Source organism: Lycorma delicatula, chromosome 3 (assembly GCF_047948215.1).
Source record: "Lycorma delicatula isolate Av1 chromosome 3, ASM4794821v1, whole genome shotgun sequence".
NCBI classification, from domain to species: domain Eukaryota; kingdom Metazoa; phylum Arthropoda; class Insecta; order Hemiptera; family Fulgoridae; genus Lycorma; species Lycorma delicatula.
The window spans coordinates 186,777,236-186,795,819 of record NC_134457.1 but is presented as its reverse complement, the minus strand read 5'-3'; positions in this window follow the sequence as shown (position 1 = coordinate 186,795,819).

The following is an 18,584-nucleotide window of genomic DNA, read 5'->3' as shown; positions in this document are numbered from 1 at the left end:
TTTATCAAGGTTATGAATTTATCTGTCAAAACGTTTTTCCGTGAATGATGTATGTTTTTCACAAGTTAATTGATTTTGGTGAATTAGGGCGGAAACATAAAACACGCGGTCAGAGTACACAAATCGTCGGTTAGCTACTACTATTTTTTTTTCTCCTGTTTAGCCTCCGTAAATCACAGTCGGGTATTACTTCAGAGGACGAATGAGGATGATATGTATGAGTGTAAGTGAAGTGTAGTGTTGCACAGTCTCAGGTCGACCATTTCTGAGATGTCTGGTTAATTAAAACCCAACCACCAAAGAAAACCGGTATCCACGATCTAGTAGTATTCAAATTCGTATAAAAGGAACTGATTTTACTAGGACTTGAACGTTGGAACTCTCGACTTTGAAATCAGCTGACTTGCGAAGACGCGTTCACCAATAGACCAACCCGGTGGATCGGTCGGCCACTCTTGATTTCTCTCTCGTACTTTCGTTTTCATTACGTCCACGATTTCATTTTTGTATCTGATCTGTATAAATAAAGATAATGTGTTTAATTATTAATTTTAATATGAACAGCGTTTATGTCATGTTCGATACACTCTTTCGATTTTTATGATTTAAAAAAAAAATGAATTAAGGTTAGTTTTTGCATATCAGATATAAACAATAAAAGGTTACTGTGCATTTTATTGAAAGTGAAAATAAAAATAGCAAAACATCCATCCTAACATTTTGAACTACTTCGTTTAGAACAAAACTAAATTTGGATTAGTTTGCATATAAACAATAAAGGCTGTCAAGTTGGTCGTTTGTGGAGAATATTTTGCGTCTTATTGAAGATGAAAAAGTGACAATAAATATGGCGAAATGTGCTAGGATTTTGAATACTTTAGTTGACAACAAGTAATTGTTAAACCGAATATAGACGACGACTTTAATGTTTTCACCTGTAACTGCTGAGGTTAGTTTTCAGGGTTCTGAAAATGAACCAGAAAAATTGTATTCAGTGATGATAATTTGGAAAAGGGAACGAAGGAAAATAAAAGAAAATGAAGAACTCAGTGAAAATATTGGAAACAATTTATTTTCTGTCTCAAGCAGTAGCACCAGCAGCACTAACCCACTTGGTTCAATTAATGATACAGTTACGAAACCTACTGATGAACAAAAAATAACAACTATTATGACAATTTCCTTTTCACCAGTTTGGAGATAGAAAAACGGATATCGAGCAAAGTTGGTACAAAATTCACCTACGGATTGAACAGAGTATTATAAATGATGCTGCATTTTGTTTTGCTATCTATTTTTCCTCCCCAAACTCAAGGCACAAAAAATGAATTGCTTAATTATATAAATGAAGGTTACCCAATTGGAAAATAGTAACAAAATGTAATTCTGGTTTCAAGCAGCATGAGAACAGCTTGCCCCATAAACATTCTTTAGTTGCTTGGTAGCCCTTTAAAAATTTAAAAAGTAAGTTTGGGAAAGATGCAGCATCAATTACTACTATATTAGATGAAGTATATGTTAAAGAAATTAGAGGATACACTGAAACATTGCTTATATATTTTGATTCACAGCCCAACAAGGAACAGCTCAAAGAGGTCGTTATGAATCGAAACAGAGTGAAAACAAGGAAAATTTTTTTTAGTATTAATGGAACTTATGGGTAAAAATGATTAAAGAATTAAAAAACTATTATCTAAAAGAGAATAATATACTTATCATGGCATTCAAAATGAAATTCTTAGCATCATGAGCAATATCATGCTAGAAGGAATAACAGATGAAGTAAAAAAACTGTGTATTTTGCTCTAATGGTTGATGAGTCAAAATATTGTTCAAAAACCAAGCAGTTATCAGTAGTGATTCATTACTATTTAGATGGGAATATAAATGAAAAATTTCAAGGCTTTGAACCTGCAAAAAAACTGAATGCTTTTTATTAAACAAAAATGAGCAAACTGTGGAGTTGATTTAAATTACTGTGATGCACAAACCTATGATGGAGCTACAATTATAGGTGGCTCTTGTGCAGGTGTTCAAGTTCTTTTAAGCAGGGAAGTTCCTCAGGTCTTCTACATGCACTGTATATGAACCATAGATTAAATCTCATTATAGTGGCAACATGTAGAGAGGTCAGCTACAAATATTTTTATGATATGCATAGACTGTATGTTTTCATGAAGGCTTGGCAGTCCATAAAATGTTTATAGACAGAAATAAAAATGTAAAGTGGAATTAAAAAATTTAAGTGACACTCAAAGGGCCAGTCAGCATGCTTCATGTTTGGCTGTGAAGAAAATTGAAGCTATTATTGTAACACTAGTAAATATCTGTATTGAAAATTCAGAATGAGCTGCAGAAATATCAGGATTTAAAGCCAAGCTATACTTTTATTTTATTTTTCATACTCACGCATTTGGTTGAAAATATGATATAGGTTTCAGTTCTGTATGGAACGAAAGTGTATATGTAGCAACAAAAATAGGTGTTGATATTCCCCACAGATTCCTCTACTCTTGGCAGAATTCAAAAGTTATCAAAATATTGAATATGTTTGTGATATATCAAATAAAGAAAGCTTGAATTGAACAACATGTACATCCAACTGATTTCAAATCTCTAGTATTTGATAAAATTTTATATATCATAGACAGGGAAATTGAAAGACGTTTATTTCAAACTCTGCAATAATTAAAGGAATCACTTGTTTGAATCCCAAAAGTGAAATGTTCCTGGATAAAGAAATGGACTATTCCAGCTTCTTCTGCATCATGTGAGAGAACATTTTCTTGCTTTCAATGTATAAATAATTATTTACGAAATTTGATATCTAATGAACCTCTCAGCTACTGTATTTATCTGTACATGCAATATTTGACTTTGACCAAGAAAATTGATTTGAAAAGAATCATTGATGACTTCATTGTTAATCACATCCCATAGGGGGAAGACACCCACCTTGTGACGTTACCGGTTGCCACACCACCCCTTCCGTTCCAAGCCCTGAGGGGCTTTATCGGAGGTTGTCTTTAGAACCTCTAACTGATTACATCTCACAGTCATCAGCCAGACCTCGGTCGGGATGTACATGCCTTGGCAGACATTTGCATCAGTAAATACATCCAAATTTTGCCTTCACATAGGCCTCAAACAGACATCTTCACATACAACCTAACATGATTCTCTCAAACTAACTAACCAAAGCGCGAACCCCGTGCCTAGTACATTTTTGACAAACCGTTCGTGACTGAATGCCTCAGAAAACGAACGAGTTTAAAGTTAAACCAGTGCTACACTCATGTGTTTTACGCAACATAGAAATTCAGACTTACTCCCAAATAAGTCGACCATTTTAAGTCAATTAACAAGGGGAACGCAACCTCAGTCGGGTCCGCGCAGGAGCCGGGGAATCACGAGCGGCAGGGGCCGCGCGAGCCCCAGATCGAATCACAAACAATACCAATATAACCGTAGCACGATGCCAATGAGCCTCCAATACGCCTACCTCCAACCAATCCAATCAACCAACCTAAGCCGGAACTCTAGCCACCCGGGATCCTACCACGATCGACTACCTCGATTAAACTCCCTCTGCAGACTTACACACCGCAAGGACACGAAGAAAACCAGCCATTATAGACCATTCCTCGCGGATCATACAGTTGATATGGAGATCGAGAAAAGAATGTATTCTCTCAAGTTCCCTAACAGCTCGTAAACGTTCGACCTCGTATCGGGGACAGACGTAGAGGACGTGGTCCACTGTATCATCAGTCCCACAATCCGGGCATTGACTCGAATCCACCAAACGAAACCTAGCCAAACTCGCCTGAAATGTACCATGCCCGGAGAGAAACTGTGTGATATACCGATTGGGGGAGACCCATCTAATCGCACCTAAATTAGACACTGTAGGAAATGTACCATGCGTGTAGCCACCTGTGGGGGATTCGTCCCATTTGACCAGGCAAGACGCAAGGCCCTGGTCTTCAATCTCCTGCTTTCTTTCTAACATCAATAGGTTATTTACCTTGAAAAAGTAGCGTTTCTTACGCTCATTAACCAAGATATCTATTGGTTTGACTCCGGCTATAACACAGACCGCCTCCCGCGAGACTGTTCTGTAACCGCCTATAACAGTCAGCAAGAGGAGTCCCTGGGCCCGCAGCAAAATGTCCGCGCAATACCTAAAAGCCACGCGGTGAGCCCAGACAGGTGCAGAATACAGCATAATAGCTTCGCTGACACCTCTGTAAAGGATACGCATTCTAATTCAATCCCAATTGGGATGCATGACTCTTATGGATTCCATAAAAAGCATCTGCGGCTTTTTTGCTACATACTGTAGATGCTCCTTGAACCGAAAATTCTCATCAAGGATAACGCCGAGATATTTTTGAGTCGTAACGTACCGAAAGAGGAGAACAGCCATCTGAACCCGGATTCGTTGAGAAGCAGTCAATCGGCCCAGCAACATCATCGTACTTTTCTCTGGGCTGAAAATCATCTTGTTGGAGACTCCACAGTCGGAGTGTCTCACAAGCACGAACAGCTCGTTACTCAACCTCGTTACGCGAATCTCCTTCAATCAGTAGCAGCGCGTCTTCAACATAAGCGACGACACGTAACCACATGGCAAACTTAAACGTAACATCGAATCGAATTCTATGATCCAAAGAAGGGGACTCGAAACACTGCCCTGAGGGCATCCTTTAGTTAAGGTCTTACGAACCTCCAAGCCGCCATCACGCAGGTTAACGGCCCGATGGCTGAAATAACTTGAGAGCACTTCTAGTTTCATGTACACTTACGCTTCTGCATCTGAAACAAGGTATAGGACTACCATAGGTTGTTAAATGTCCCGTATATATCCAGAAAAATCCCTAATACATATTTACATGGACTAGAGGAAGTTATATCCATCACCTTTAGTATGGCATCCTCAGTGCTCCTGCCTGGTCGGAAACCATACTGGCTGTCCATTAGCAAATGATCAGTGGCAAATGGCCAACCTAACATTAATACGCAAATATAGGACCTTCTCAAAAATCTTGCCAATCACGGGTAAGAGCGTTAGTGGACGGTAAGAACTAACAGTAGAATCTTTGTCGTCACCTTTGAACAATAACATCAAGTCTCCACGCTTCCAACACGCCGGAAAGTGGCCGGTGAAGAGCAACCTGTTATATATATTCTAGTTAGGGGACCAAGGCCTACTGGAACCGCTCGGATACAATCACTGTGATACAATCATATCCGGGAGCCTTGTGCCGTGCCATGCTACAGATCATCTGGCATACTTCCGCCTCAGTGATCTCAGAATATTTTATGTCGGTCTCGAAAATCGCGACTTCCAGCCTGACACACCGGTGGTATGAAATCTCACCCACCATAGTGTCATCCGGGAGCAAACCATTCAGCAAAATATTAAGGACACGGTCCTTATCAATTACCACACCCTCGCGCGTTGACAAAGCTGATAGGAGGGCATCTTTCCTGTGGCTTATGTCCAAGGGCTCTATACACAACGCCCCAGGGCCTCTATTCCCTCGCTCCTGAACGAAGGAGCACCAGGAATATCACTTGGAGGACCTAATGCTATGAAAGTACCTAGCCATCGCTCTGCGGTAATCTGCAGTTAGGGCCGCACGCCGATCGGGATCACCCTCTCGTTGCGCAGCCCTTTTGAGTCGGTTCACAGACTGCTTCATTGCTGTCAGATTCCGAGACCACCAACCAGATATACGTTCCTGGCCAATGCCTCTAGGTATGGCGGCTTCAGCCGCCGCCCCAAAAGTGAAATTTTCTGCCAGGACATCTAAAGGCAGGTCGTCAAGGTCTCGAGAAAAAATCTTCATTCTGGACTCCAACAAAGAGAATTTCGGTCAGTCCGCCTTCCTATGCAGGAAGCACACCCGGTAAACAGGAAAGTGTCCCTCATGGCCATCACGCAGCTCATCCGCTATTTCAAATAGTATCAACTGATGATGCTAGAACAGTCGTCAACCACAGACCAGTCAAGTTAATCACAATAATCAAGCAATTAATCTGTTAAAAAAAAAAAAAAATATGAAATCCCTTTTACTTGTACACTATGTATTCTTATAGCTAAACAGTTGCGTAGTCTGAAGAGGATGACAAGGGGGTCATTGACCTCTTAATTTCTAATGAAAATTGCCACAAGATAAGCCTAATTTCTATTATGGTACATTTTAAAATTAATTAAACTTTATAAGGTACATCTTGCCTTTGGAAACCACTTCCCCGCCCTTAATGACACAGTATGTAAAATATTTACAATTTCATTCCATGTGTCAAAGTTTCTTTGGGCAGCTGCTTCTCTGCTTTGTGATTTTCCTTCTATGTTCTCTATAGGATTCATATTAGTCTAATATAGCAGTAATAGTGTGCCATCATCGTAGTAATCCATTTTCCTTGATACCTCCTTTCCATTTCTTTCATGTCCTGATAAAATCTCTCACCTACCTCTTCGCTAACAGCACCCTGGTTTTCTGGAAAATAGTCCACATGTGAATTTAGGAAGTGAATCTTCAAACTCGTGGAACAGCCTACATTTTTGTACTTCTGCAGCATGTTCACGATTGATTTGAAGTTCCGATCTTTCTTATTGCTCAGAAACTTGGTTACTACATTTTTAAAGACTGCCCAGGCTTCTTATTTTGCAATTTCAATTTGTTTGTTTGGGGGGGGATAAGACAGTACTTACTCCCATTGTAATTTTTTTATGGTTTCTGATGTTATCTGAGCTGTGTGCGACTGGGCATTATTGTGAACCAGATACTGTTGGCAAAAACCAACTCCGTCCATAAATAAAACATGAAAATCTATAACCACCATTAAATAAATAATGACCCAACCGATAAAAGAAATACACAGCAGCAAGGTCATTTGTCCAGGCTCTGCGATTAGTAGGAAGATAATAATAAACTCCTGCTACCCTTGCATTCCGTTCTGAACTGTACAGACACCTGCTTATAATTTTTTTGCTATAACCTCACTGTAATCTGTCAGTGTTCTTGAATGAGACTCTAGGCGAATTTCAAGGGCTGGAGTTGAAACTTCAGGTTGCCTACAACCATTACAGTTATCTACTTAATATACAACATTTCTGAAATAATTTTGAATTATTTCTCTAAAGAATTTTTAGTGGATCAATTTGAATTATATATTCATAACAATTAAATATTTTTCATGGATGAATTGTAATGGAACATGGAACCATATAATATTTATTTGAGATCTCACTTTAGTTTAAAACAAATTTGATTTTCTACCAGGAAAAAATATTTTTATCTGCCAGTTTTCTTTCTTCAAAATTTCTTTCCCTAGGGTCATTAACATGATTACGACTATTTGAAACTGAATCTGTTTCATAAAAATTGCTGTAGTACATCTTTTCTGTAATTACAAGAATAAAATAAAAGTTCCACAGAAACATACTATCCTGCATTATTGTTGTGTGAATCATACTTTTTGAGTTGAATTGTACACAACAAATATGTTTATCCTAATCTACTTCTTTATTATTAAAAATAATTCTAATTAGATTTAATAATAAAGTACACAGTGTCTTTATTTATTGATGTAAATCTGTACATACAGGTATACAATCATAATAGTATAATAAGAATTTAAAAATTCTATTAATTTTTTAATTTTATCATTTTGATAAAATTCTACAACATTGTAATGAGATATTAGTTTATAACATTCGTTCTCAAAGTGGGCAAACGCCCCCTTGTGAACACTGGTGGCCTTCAGGGGGGTATAAGGTCCACAGAAAATTGGGGGTGTTCAGGCGTCTAGGATGGTTGGTTAAAAAAAGGTATTTCGAACTAAAATGTAAGTTTCAGCTCAGAAATAGGATATGCCTTGTTTAAAAACAATAACTGCAATTGCTGTTTTTAAGAGCTTATCTTCAAATCAGAAACAATTATTTTTTAACAGATGGTAAGTTTAAAAATTTTGGGGGTTGCTAGAAAATGTTTGATTCTTAATGTGGACGGTGGGCAAAAACGTTTGAGAATCAATGGTTTATAAAGATAACTATTTGTGTAGAATTAATAAACTTAGTAAATTAGTCACAAGAGGGCTCAAAAATTCCAAAAGAAATATACCTCGATTTAACTAAAATTAATCTTAATTTTTTTTTTTTTTAATACAACCAAATTAAATTAAAAAAACTCACTTTAACTAGAATGCTGTTTTTTCCTTGATGAACCGTAGACCCTAATATTCATGTATTTGTTTTTAACAAATCATGGCGCCTCAGCTAGCTATATACCTCACTAATTTTTTCTGAAAACACTGTATAATTTCAACATCTGTTTAGCTTGCCATGCCCAATAGTTGGATGCTGTATGTCCATAGTGGTTTCAAAACTGCTGAATATAAAAGTAGTTTATTAGTCAAAGATAACTCAGACCTCCTGCCTAGCAACCAGTACATACATTTCCTTCACCTTCATATTAAGTTGCTTTCTCCTTTCCCTCACATGAACCTTCCATGTTAAACAACAATCCATATGAAAAGACCCACTAGTGTGGTTAACTCATCATCATAAATCAGCTGATTTCAAAGTCAAGAGTTCTAAGGTTTAAATCCTAGTAAAGGCAGTTATTTTTACACGGATTTGAATACTAAATCATGGATACTGGTATTCTTTGGTAGTTGGGTTTCAATTAACCTCACTTCTCAGGAACAGTCAACCTGAAACTGCACAAGACTAAACTTCATTTACATTCATACATATCATCTTCCTTATGGAGTACTACCTTACAGTGGTTCCGGAAGCTAAACAGAAAAAAGAGGTGAAAAGACCAGTGGTTTTTTCTATGTGGGATTACAATAACATCCAAGGTGGACCAGTGAGCAGTCTCCTCTCCTCAATGCAAATGTCACATGGCTAACTTAAAAATTTTAATATTTTCTTTTAATATAAACAAATTAAATAATAAGAAAAAATGCATTGTTTCATAGTAAAAAAAATTTGAACTGACAAGTAAGACTGGTAGTAATTAGTAATTCTATATTTAAAAAACTGATGTGGACACCACATGACTTGCTTATACACCTATTATACACATTTAAAAAAAATGAAAAGTACATAAAATTTTATTTCATTAATAACTATCATAAAAAGTTTTTTTTCAATCAGTGGTTAATAATTACTAATAAATCAATATATTTAAATTAAAAAAAGGAGATGATGTCCGATTTAAACTGATGTGCCTTCCCCTGTAATATCTATTTATTTGGCTATAACTCTGGAACCATTGAAAATACATACCATTTATGATATATTGTTGAAAAGCTCTCAATGAGTACTTATTACTGATTTTGGTTCAATTGATTGCAGTCAAAAGGGAAGGTACACAACTAGATGTTACAACAGTCCTAAAGCCAAAATTTCAACATCCTACAGCTAATCATTTTTGAGTTATGTTAGATATGTCACACTAAAACTAGTCAAAATGGATATTTCTGTTAAAATCTAAAAACCGAATTTCTTCGTGATCACAATACTTCCTTTACTTTGTATAAGGAAGTAAAAATCAAAATGTAATTGGAGTCAGCCTATAACTGGAAATAAACATTCCCACACAGCAATTGACTTGTCTCCATGGCAACTAAAAATTAATGAGGAAAAGGTCTATAACAAGATTTCCTTTGATAACCATTTGAAAAATGTTGACTCTTTTTTTATATATTTTTGTTCAAGTTGTTAAAATGTAGTACCAATAATAATGAATAGGAAAAGTCCTTGCTGTATCAGAGAGGAAATAAAGGGAATTATGGTCTAGAATAAATGGGAAAGTAACATGGTTTTTTGAATTCAGTATAAAATATAAATAATTCATCTTTTTAATAACCATAAAGATTTGTACAGGTTAGATCATAAATATTGGAAGGTTCAAATGTACTATATAATGACTAGATATGAAATTTTGAAACCAAACTGTGGATTGTAAATAATAGTTGGAAGCAGACAATAATTCCACAGTTTAGTAGTGATGAAATTTTACTTGAAGTTAAACAAAATAAAGAAAATAGTGAGAACAAAGAAATACATATGGACTAAAAGAACGATGAGTAGTTAAAATCTGAACAAATTGTCACTTTTAACAAAAAATTACAGTATTAGAGGAGACTAGGTAAAAAGTAACATTTGTTAATAAACTTTGGTTAACTAAAAATATATTAAAACTAACAGATGAATGAAAAGAAAAATATATCAGAGGTCCAAATGATATATGTTGTTCACAGAAAAAAGAAACTAACATTTGGCAATAATACACAGAAGGATTATAGAAAACTGAGTAAATTAAGATTTGAGAAGATTATCTAAAAAAGGTATTGAGAAGAAAAAAATTTAAGATTTCAGAGATATGATTCTGTAATATTACCTTGTACGCTTTTAATTACCTGACAGTTTTCTTAACTTACTCTGAAGCTCTATCTTTCATTACAGCAACAAAGTTTTGCTTTATTAGTATAATCTTTTTGTTTTTTAATTGATATTCGCATACAAATTTGTTTTGTAAATACTGCATTATAATTATATAAGCATTAGGGGTTGAAATGAATGATTTCAATTGAAATAGGAAAAAAAATAGTTTGGTTAAAATATAACTGAACTGTCAGAAATTAAATATGAACTGGATGGTATAGGCACCAATGAGTAAGAAGACAATGCAAGCACCAAAATGTGCTTGCAACAACTATAAGCCAATATTTCAAGAACACAATTACAGTATGTATCTTCACAATGATATCTATACTATTGTGTAAAGGGGAAGAGAGTTTTTGTTTGTTTGGGATAAACAAAAAAAATACTTCATCAATCATATCCAAACTTTTACCCATGTTTCTTGGCATAACTGAGAAGGTTTTTAGATATATTTTATCTCAAAAAAAAAGTTGCAGGTTTAAGCACAAACTTTAATGAATTGTGAACTATGTGAACAGGGTTTGAACTGAATGATTGGAATCAATCAAATGAACAATATTGAAAAAAATAATAGAATTAAATTTACATTAAATAAAATATAAAATAAGTTTCTGTTGAAGAATAATGGGCATTCTCTGGGGACTAACTGTGAGGGTAGAGTGGTGAGGTATATAAGCATCTATCTCATGCCAGGCTAGATCAATCATCACCATAAACTGCTAACAAACAGGGTGCCTCTGGGGTGATCTTAAATTATCTCTGCAAACAATCGTCTGTCCGATTTTCAAAATTCATGTGGGGTATTTGTTAATAGGTTGAAGGCTAACTTTTGCATGCATCAAGTACATTATTGATCTAACAGATCACGATTATTTGAAAATGTTATCTAAAAATGAAAAATTAACTTTTAAACGTAAATAATTAATAATCTGTTATGGTGCTGCACTACTCATTTAGGCCGCTAAATTCTCAGGCTCCTTTCTTACAGCGAGCCTGAGATATTTTTAGAGATCTTTTTTAGTAGATATTTTCAATAGAGGTCTTCTTAGACAACATATGGTGAGTAATTCATAATCAACACCAAGCAAAAACTACTTAAAAAATGAAAATTTGTATACATGTTCTTCTTGTGGCCTAACTGCACGCTACGAAAGGATTTTTTGAAATTCTGAGTTTCTAAGGGGTAAAATAGAGTAACAATGGAATTTACTATTTATTTCATTTCTCTGTAACAATTGAACTTGACTTTTTTGTGTGTAATCTTCATGTGAATATCTAAAAACCAATTTCTAGATTTTTTGAAATTCTGAGTTTTAAGGGTTAAAATGGATTTTTGAAACCCTGCAATTTTTTTAATTTCTTGGTAACAAAAGAAGAGATCAACTGATTTTTGGCGAGTGTAATTTTCATGTGAATAAACCAATTTCTAGATTTTTGAAATTTGACCTTTAAAGGGGATGAAGATAAAAAATGTTGAGCAATGATTATAAATTTTCCCAATCCTGACAATACTAAATGAGATACTCAGTAGATTTCAACTTGAAAATGCTCTTCAGATAAATATTTAAAAAGTATTTTTGGGTTTTTTTTAATTCTGATTTTTTAAGGAGTGCGAAGGTATATGGCACTGTGGCTCAACCAACACAGCCACTGCCACTGTTACTGTATATATGACTGGCTGCACCTGCCTCCAGATACTTGACTAAAAAAACATAAAATAAAAAGGTTGACTGCTATGGGAATTGCAAGTAACCATATAGCATGGGTGAAACTGTGATGGGGAGCTAGTCATTTAATATGAATTGAATTATGAATTAATAATTTAAACCTAAAAAGCCACCTACATTTGTAGATTTTGAAAAAGCATTTTATGATGTTGAATGGAATAAATGTTAGTTTTAAAGAAAGTTATTATATCTGTAAAATAATACTAATAACAAGAATAAGGTACCTATAATAAAAGTAGAAAATGAAGAAAGACAGTTAAGTGAATGTAGTAAGAAAAGCTCCAATGGCTAAAACAAAGAATGAGTTAGTAGAAATAATGAATGGTGTAGATTCATTGCAGGTATGGAGGTAAATTTTCATCTGTATGTATACAATTATAAACCAATCAATGTTAATGAAATGCAACAGACAGTGGTGTAATGAGATGAAGAATTCTGATGGTGAACATAATACAGCAGAAATAAAGAATCTTATTAAGTTGATAAAATTAAAAAAGATGAACAAAATAAAGAGGACAACAGAAGCAAACAGGCCAAACTAGAAGAGCTTTTATGGAGAAAATCTGTTTGTATAAACACATTTTGAATTATTAAAAAAGTTCTAAAAAATATTTGTATGGAGTGTTCATGAATGTTGTATGGCAATCAGAGAATACTTTTAAAATATAAATTTACAGAAAGAATATTGAACATTAGTTGGGTTGATAAGAGTGTGAAATGAATTGAATTAATGAAGTTTCTGGAAGAATTGTACGACAACATTGGTAATCTCCCATTATTTTAAAGGAATTTGGTTTTAAAAGTGTTAACGTATAAAATCAGTAAAGGGAGATAAATATTAGAAACAGGCAACTTAGGAATTATGAACCAATTTAAATAAGATTTATAACTTTTTTTTATTGTTTATGTTTACATATCTTCTTAATAAAACATTGAGCAGCAGGTTACTTACCTTATATTTTTCTCTTGGTTGTGTATTTATTCTTCAACCATACCTCATGTTGAATTCTATGGAAAGTTCTACAAAGAGAAAAATTTAAAAATATATGTAACTTTTAACATTTTCGTTAAAAAAAAAACCTATAAATTGAGGGAGATTGCTCTTCTTGATGAAGTACTTACAATCACATATGCATATAAAAATAAATCTAATAAACCTCTTTCTTGTTTAATAATGGAAAAGACAACATCTAATACAAAATAACTTTCTCAGGTTATTTTTACACTTGGAGAGTTTAAGCATCAATCACTACAATGTTTTTATTCTAATTGTGTTTTTTCTAAATTAGATATTTTTTCAAATTACTGAAGATGTTTATTTATAAAATTTTATATTATTGAAATAATTGTTTCTTAGCTATTAATTTGTTTATAATTATTTATAATGCTGTGTTTTGAAATGTAAAATATCTAAATTTATTTAGTAATACTGGTTAAAATGTGTATATAAAATTTTATTAACCACTGTCTGAAATGAAATACTTGTGATGCACTCTTCAGTCATTGTTATTGCATGCTTAATTTATTGCACACTGCAATGAACTTACGCTTGCAAAATTATTAACCCTGTCCACTGATCCCTACCAGTGTTTATACCTCCCGGCCTGCAGAACCACTACCCGAATGTCCTTTTAATTGTTGAAGTGTAATTATCTTCATTGTCCGTCTCTTGATGTTTTTCTCTAAGTTCCTTTTCTGGTCCGATATCCTTCTAGTCAAACAGTAGCTCAGGAAAAGGAAAACGTCACAAGGACTAAAATCAGGTGAATAGGGAGGGGGGTTGAGGAACTGCAGGAATCCGTTTTGAGGTAATTCCGTGATGGAAATGGCCGTGTGACATGGGGCATTATCATGATGAAGCATCCACTTGTCTGCAATGTCTGGTCTCATGCGAATCACTCTTTTCCTGAGCCTTTCAAGGGCACCTTTGTAAAACACTTGGTTGAAAGTTTGTCCTGGAGGAACAAATTCTTTATGCACGATACCCCTACTGTCAAAAAAAACAAATCAGCATAGTTTTGATCTTTGATTTGCTCATTCAACATTTTTTTGGTCGAGGAGATGATGGGGTGTGCCACTCTTCGCTTTGCCGCTTTGTTTTAGGATTGTACTCACCAGGATTCATCACCTGTGATCACACGATTAGTCATTGTTAATCCTCTCAAGAAGATTAAGGCACATATTTCTTTGATTGTCCTTCTGTTCTGTTGTGAGGTTTTTTGGCACCAATTTCGCACAAACCTTTCGCATGTCCAAATCGTCTGTCAAAATTTGATGTACGGTGAAAGTGTTTAAATTTAACTGTTCACTAATCAACTTATTGTTAAACGACGGTCTGATCTCACAAAAACCTTAACACGCAACGATTTTGTCAGATTTTGAAGTTGAAGGTCTCCCTAAGCGGGGTTGATCTTCAATGTGTTCTTGGCCTTCCAAAAATGATTTGTGCCAGTGGAAAACTTGTGCTCTTGATAAGCAATGTTCCCCATGGGCCTGTTTCGACTTTTCAAAGGTCACACTCGCGGATTCCCCAAGTTTAACACAAAACTTAATTGCAAAACGTTGCTCTAAATTTCAATGCTCCATTTTCGTAACACACAACTTCACTGACGGCGCTGTCAAAAATAATGTGTTGGCTGAACAGAGTTGAAACTCGTACTGAGCATGTGGAAGGGATGAACAAACCGGTCTAGCACAGACTGGTAGACACAGTGTTGCCAGATCGCTCACAGTGTTACCAATCTCATTACTTTTCTCACACACCTCATATGTGTTTATTATCCATTTAACAAACTATTTAATGCCAAACATAAAATAATGTGTTTTCAACCCCAATCATTTGTCTTTTATCCAATATTTCTCAAAAACTACTAAGAATACAGTTCTAGGATCTATTTTTTTCAATTTTCCAGCCCAGACTTCATATAAAACCACTAAATTTACCACTTAATTTGTATCCCAAGAATTATAGTCTGGGTTATTTCACTGAAGGTATAGAAATCAGTGCAAAATTTTCATTAACACTCGTTAATGAAGCATTTCCAAACCTATATTTATATGAAATTTATAAACTTAATAAACTAGTTTTTTAATAAGTTATTTCTTTCATTTATTTTTTATTGTTAATATTAATTTTATAATTTTTAGTTTTTCATATTTATATCAGTTAATTCCTCTACATATATAGATAATTGTTTAACAATAAAGATATGCATCTTATATTACATTTATTTATTTTTCTACAAGTCATTTTTGAGAATTTTCTACTTAAATCTTACTAAAAATCTTGTCTTGTGTGTGTTCATTTAATGTTGTTTTTGTTAAATTTAATGAGTTAATATCACATTGTTTAAAAGTACATTGAGTTAAAGGTTTTTATGAGTAAAATTTGTAAGTCGTGTTTAATTTTTGTATGGTTCCAGTTTTCATGAAGCGATTTTAAACTGTCTAATCATGTGTAGTGGTTGTATGCATTGTAAAAAGATGTATTTAGAACCTACAAAAAGACTTTAATACATACAAGATTTCTTTATTGTAAACAGGTTAATAAAATATGTCAAAAACAACAAAAATATTTGCTAATTGAAACAAATGACTGTTTTTCTAATAATTTAAAAAATCAAGATATTTAAAAAAAAATTATAGTTAAAATTATGGTCCAAAGAAGATTAAAATCCCCTCAAGAAAAAGTAATACAGTAGATACCACTTATTAGAATCACTTTTGTATGTAACAAAAGTGAGTCAATAAAGCGACTGATTCAATTAAGCTTAGAAGGTCATTCTCCTGTATTCTTAAAAATAAAACCTAATTTTATGTAAAAAGGTCGTAAAACATAATGTAAGCAGTTTAATACAATAACAAAAAAAAGACATAACAATACTTAATACATACATCAATCCTACCTTATGTTTTAAGTTTGTGTTATACAACAACATATAATCAAAAAATGACAAAATAACATTTACAAAAAATATTTAATAAGAATGGATTATCTTTATTTGAGTTAATTGCATGCCCTACCTTCAAACAGATTTATGAATCTACATAAAGATGTTTTCTTTATTTTTTCTTTCCAGACTGTTATATAAAATATAATAAAGGAAAACAGTGCCATCACACAAAAAAACAAATAATTTTGTTTTTCTAATATGCATTAGGTACAATATTTAGTTAATATGATACATTAAAACTAACTAATCTAATATTGGAAAAAAGGAAGACTTATTTTTGTTTTAGTCAATTCTATTTAATACAGTACTGTATTACAAAAAGATACAGTACAAATATTAAAAAATGAGAACGCTGTAAAATTTAAATGAATAAAAACGTTTTATGCAATGAATTAAGAAAAAACATATATGTAACTTATGTGGAGACTACACAAATTTCAGTTATTTTGTAATTCAGTTATTTTTTGCTAGAATATTTTTGATTTTTTTTTAAAAGTAAATTCTCTTTATAGTGTTCAAAGGCATCGTTTTCCGCTTTATAAAAACCACACAACTGTTCTGGTCCTCCGTGTAATTCCAAATTTTTCCATAGATCTGATAGCGCATTGGTTATTTCTTTTTACAGAGGTACTTGCGGCTGAACTGCCTCTGCTTCACAGTGGTACTTGTGGCTGAACTGCCTCTGCTTCTTCAATCTCCAAATCACTAAATCTTTCTGCAAATTGTTTGGCTAAGAATCCATGACTGATGGGTGCATTTAATGTTCTTGTCTCAGTGAACCAATTATTAAATAAAGCATATTCAATATTTTCATTCTTACCATTACGTTTCCTCTTTCTGTCCACATTCTCATTTAGGACAATTACAACCTTCAATTCTATGCGGCTTTTAATTATATAAGAAAGTGAGATTTGAGAAAGTCCCAGTGCTGTTCAGCTTCTCAACAACTACATTTTTAAAACTTCTAATATTTCACATAAATTTAAATCCGTGTTTATTTACTTTTTTTTGTTTATGTGATATGGCTTCAAAATTCACAAAAATTTCAGTACAGTACACAAAAAATAGACAAAATCACAAATGGAAACAATAGTAATATTACAGTAAACTTAAAACAACAGCTGAAGCACACACAAAGAAAACTAAAAGATTTAAACAAACATACAGTCAAACTGTACATACAGAATACAGTGTAGAAAGATGAAATGCACTAAAAGACGAATGTACACTGAAGTGTACTGCATTGCACATATGCATTTTTAATCTCTATCTATTATGTTATATCTTACTGATATATTATATATATATATATTATATTTACTGATGGAAGTCTGGCGCAGAGCTGTTTATCTTTAGCAAGCTAGCAGCTAGACCATGGTACAGGTACTATAGTAAAATGAAAGCAAAAACAACATAATGCAGTGCAATAAACATAAATATTCTATTTTGTATTATAACAAATAAACTTATTTAAAAATTTTAAATATTAAAATATTGATTCAATAGACTGATTCATGATTCTATAACACAAAGAGATTTATACAAATGTGTTATTTTTGTTAGAAAAATGATACAATAATCTGGCTGATTCAATTACTCAGTGATTCTAATAACTGACATCTACTGTATATTAAATATTAATTTTACTTGATTTGGACTGATCACCATGTTCCCTGACTTAATCCACCATTATTGGTGTTAGTAAAATTAAATGTTGAGATATTAATAAGATACAGATATAACGGGTACTAATTATACATAATATATTTATGTGGTCAATGTGATGCTCTGTTTGAAGATTATTAAACTGATTCAAAAATTAGAATACTACAAACAAATTACGTAAATAAGAAATAAGCTATAAAATATAAGGCCACATCTTAAATTAAAAATTACAAAATAAATAAATTATATGAAATTTCAAATAACTATATGAAAATGCATAATTTATCTATAAGATATGTTTTTAAATAATTGCTCTTAAACATTTAACAGATCAGAGAAACTAATGTCAAAATTCATAAATTGGCATCTATAACATTATAAAATTAATCTGTCCTAAATTTCTAAAAATATCTCATTATAAACAATTTTTTTGTAATAATTACTTTTAAAAACCATCTTCATAATTTGAAAATTGTTAACTGCTTAACATATTTTTAAACTTTTCCCTTTCTTTTTCCTGTTTAGCCTCCGGTAACTACCGTTTAGATAATTCTTCAGAGGATGAATGAGGATGATATGTATGAGTGTAAATGAAGTGTAGTCTTGTACATTCTCAGTTCGACCATTCCTGAGATGTGTGGTTAATTGAAACCCAACCACCAAAGAACACCGGTATCCACGATCTAGCATTCAAATCCGTGTAAAAATAACTGGCTTTACTAGGACTTGAACGCTGTAACTCTCGACTTCCAAATCAGCTGATTTGGGAAG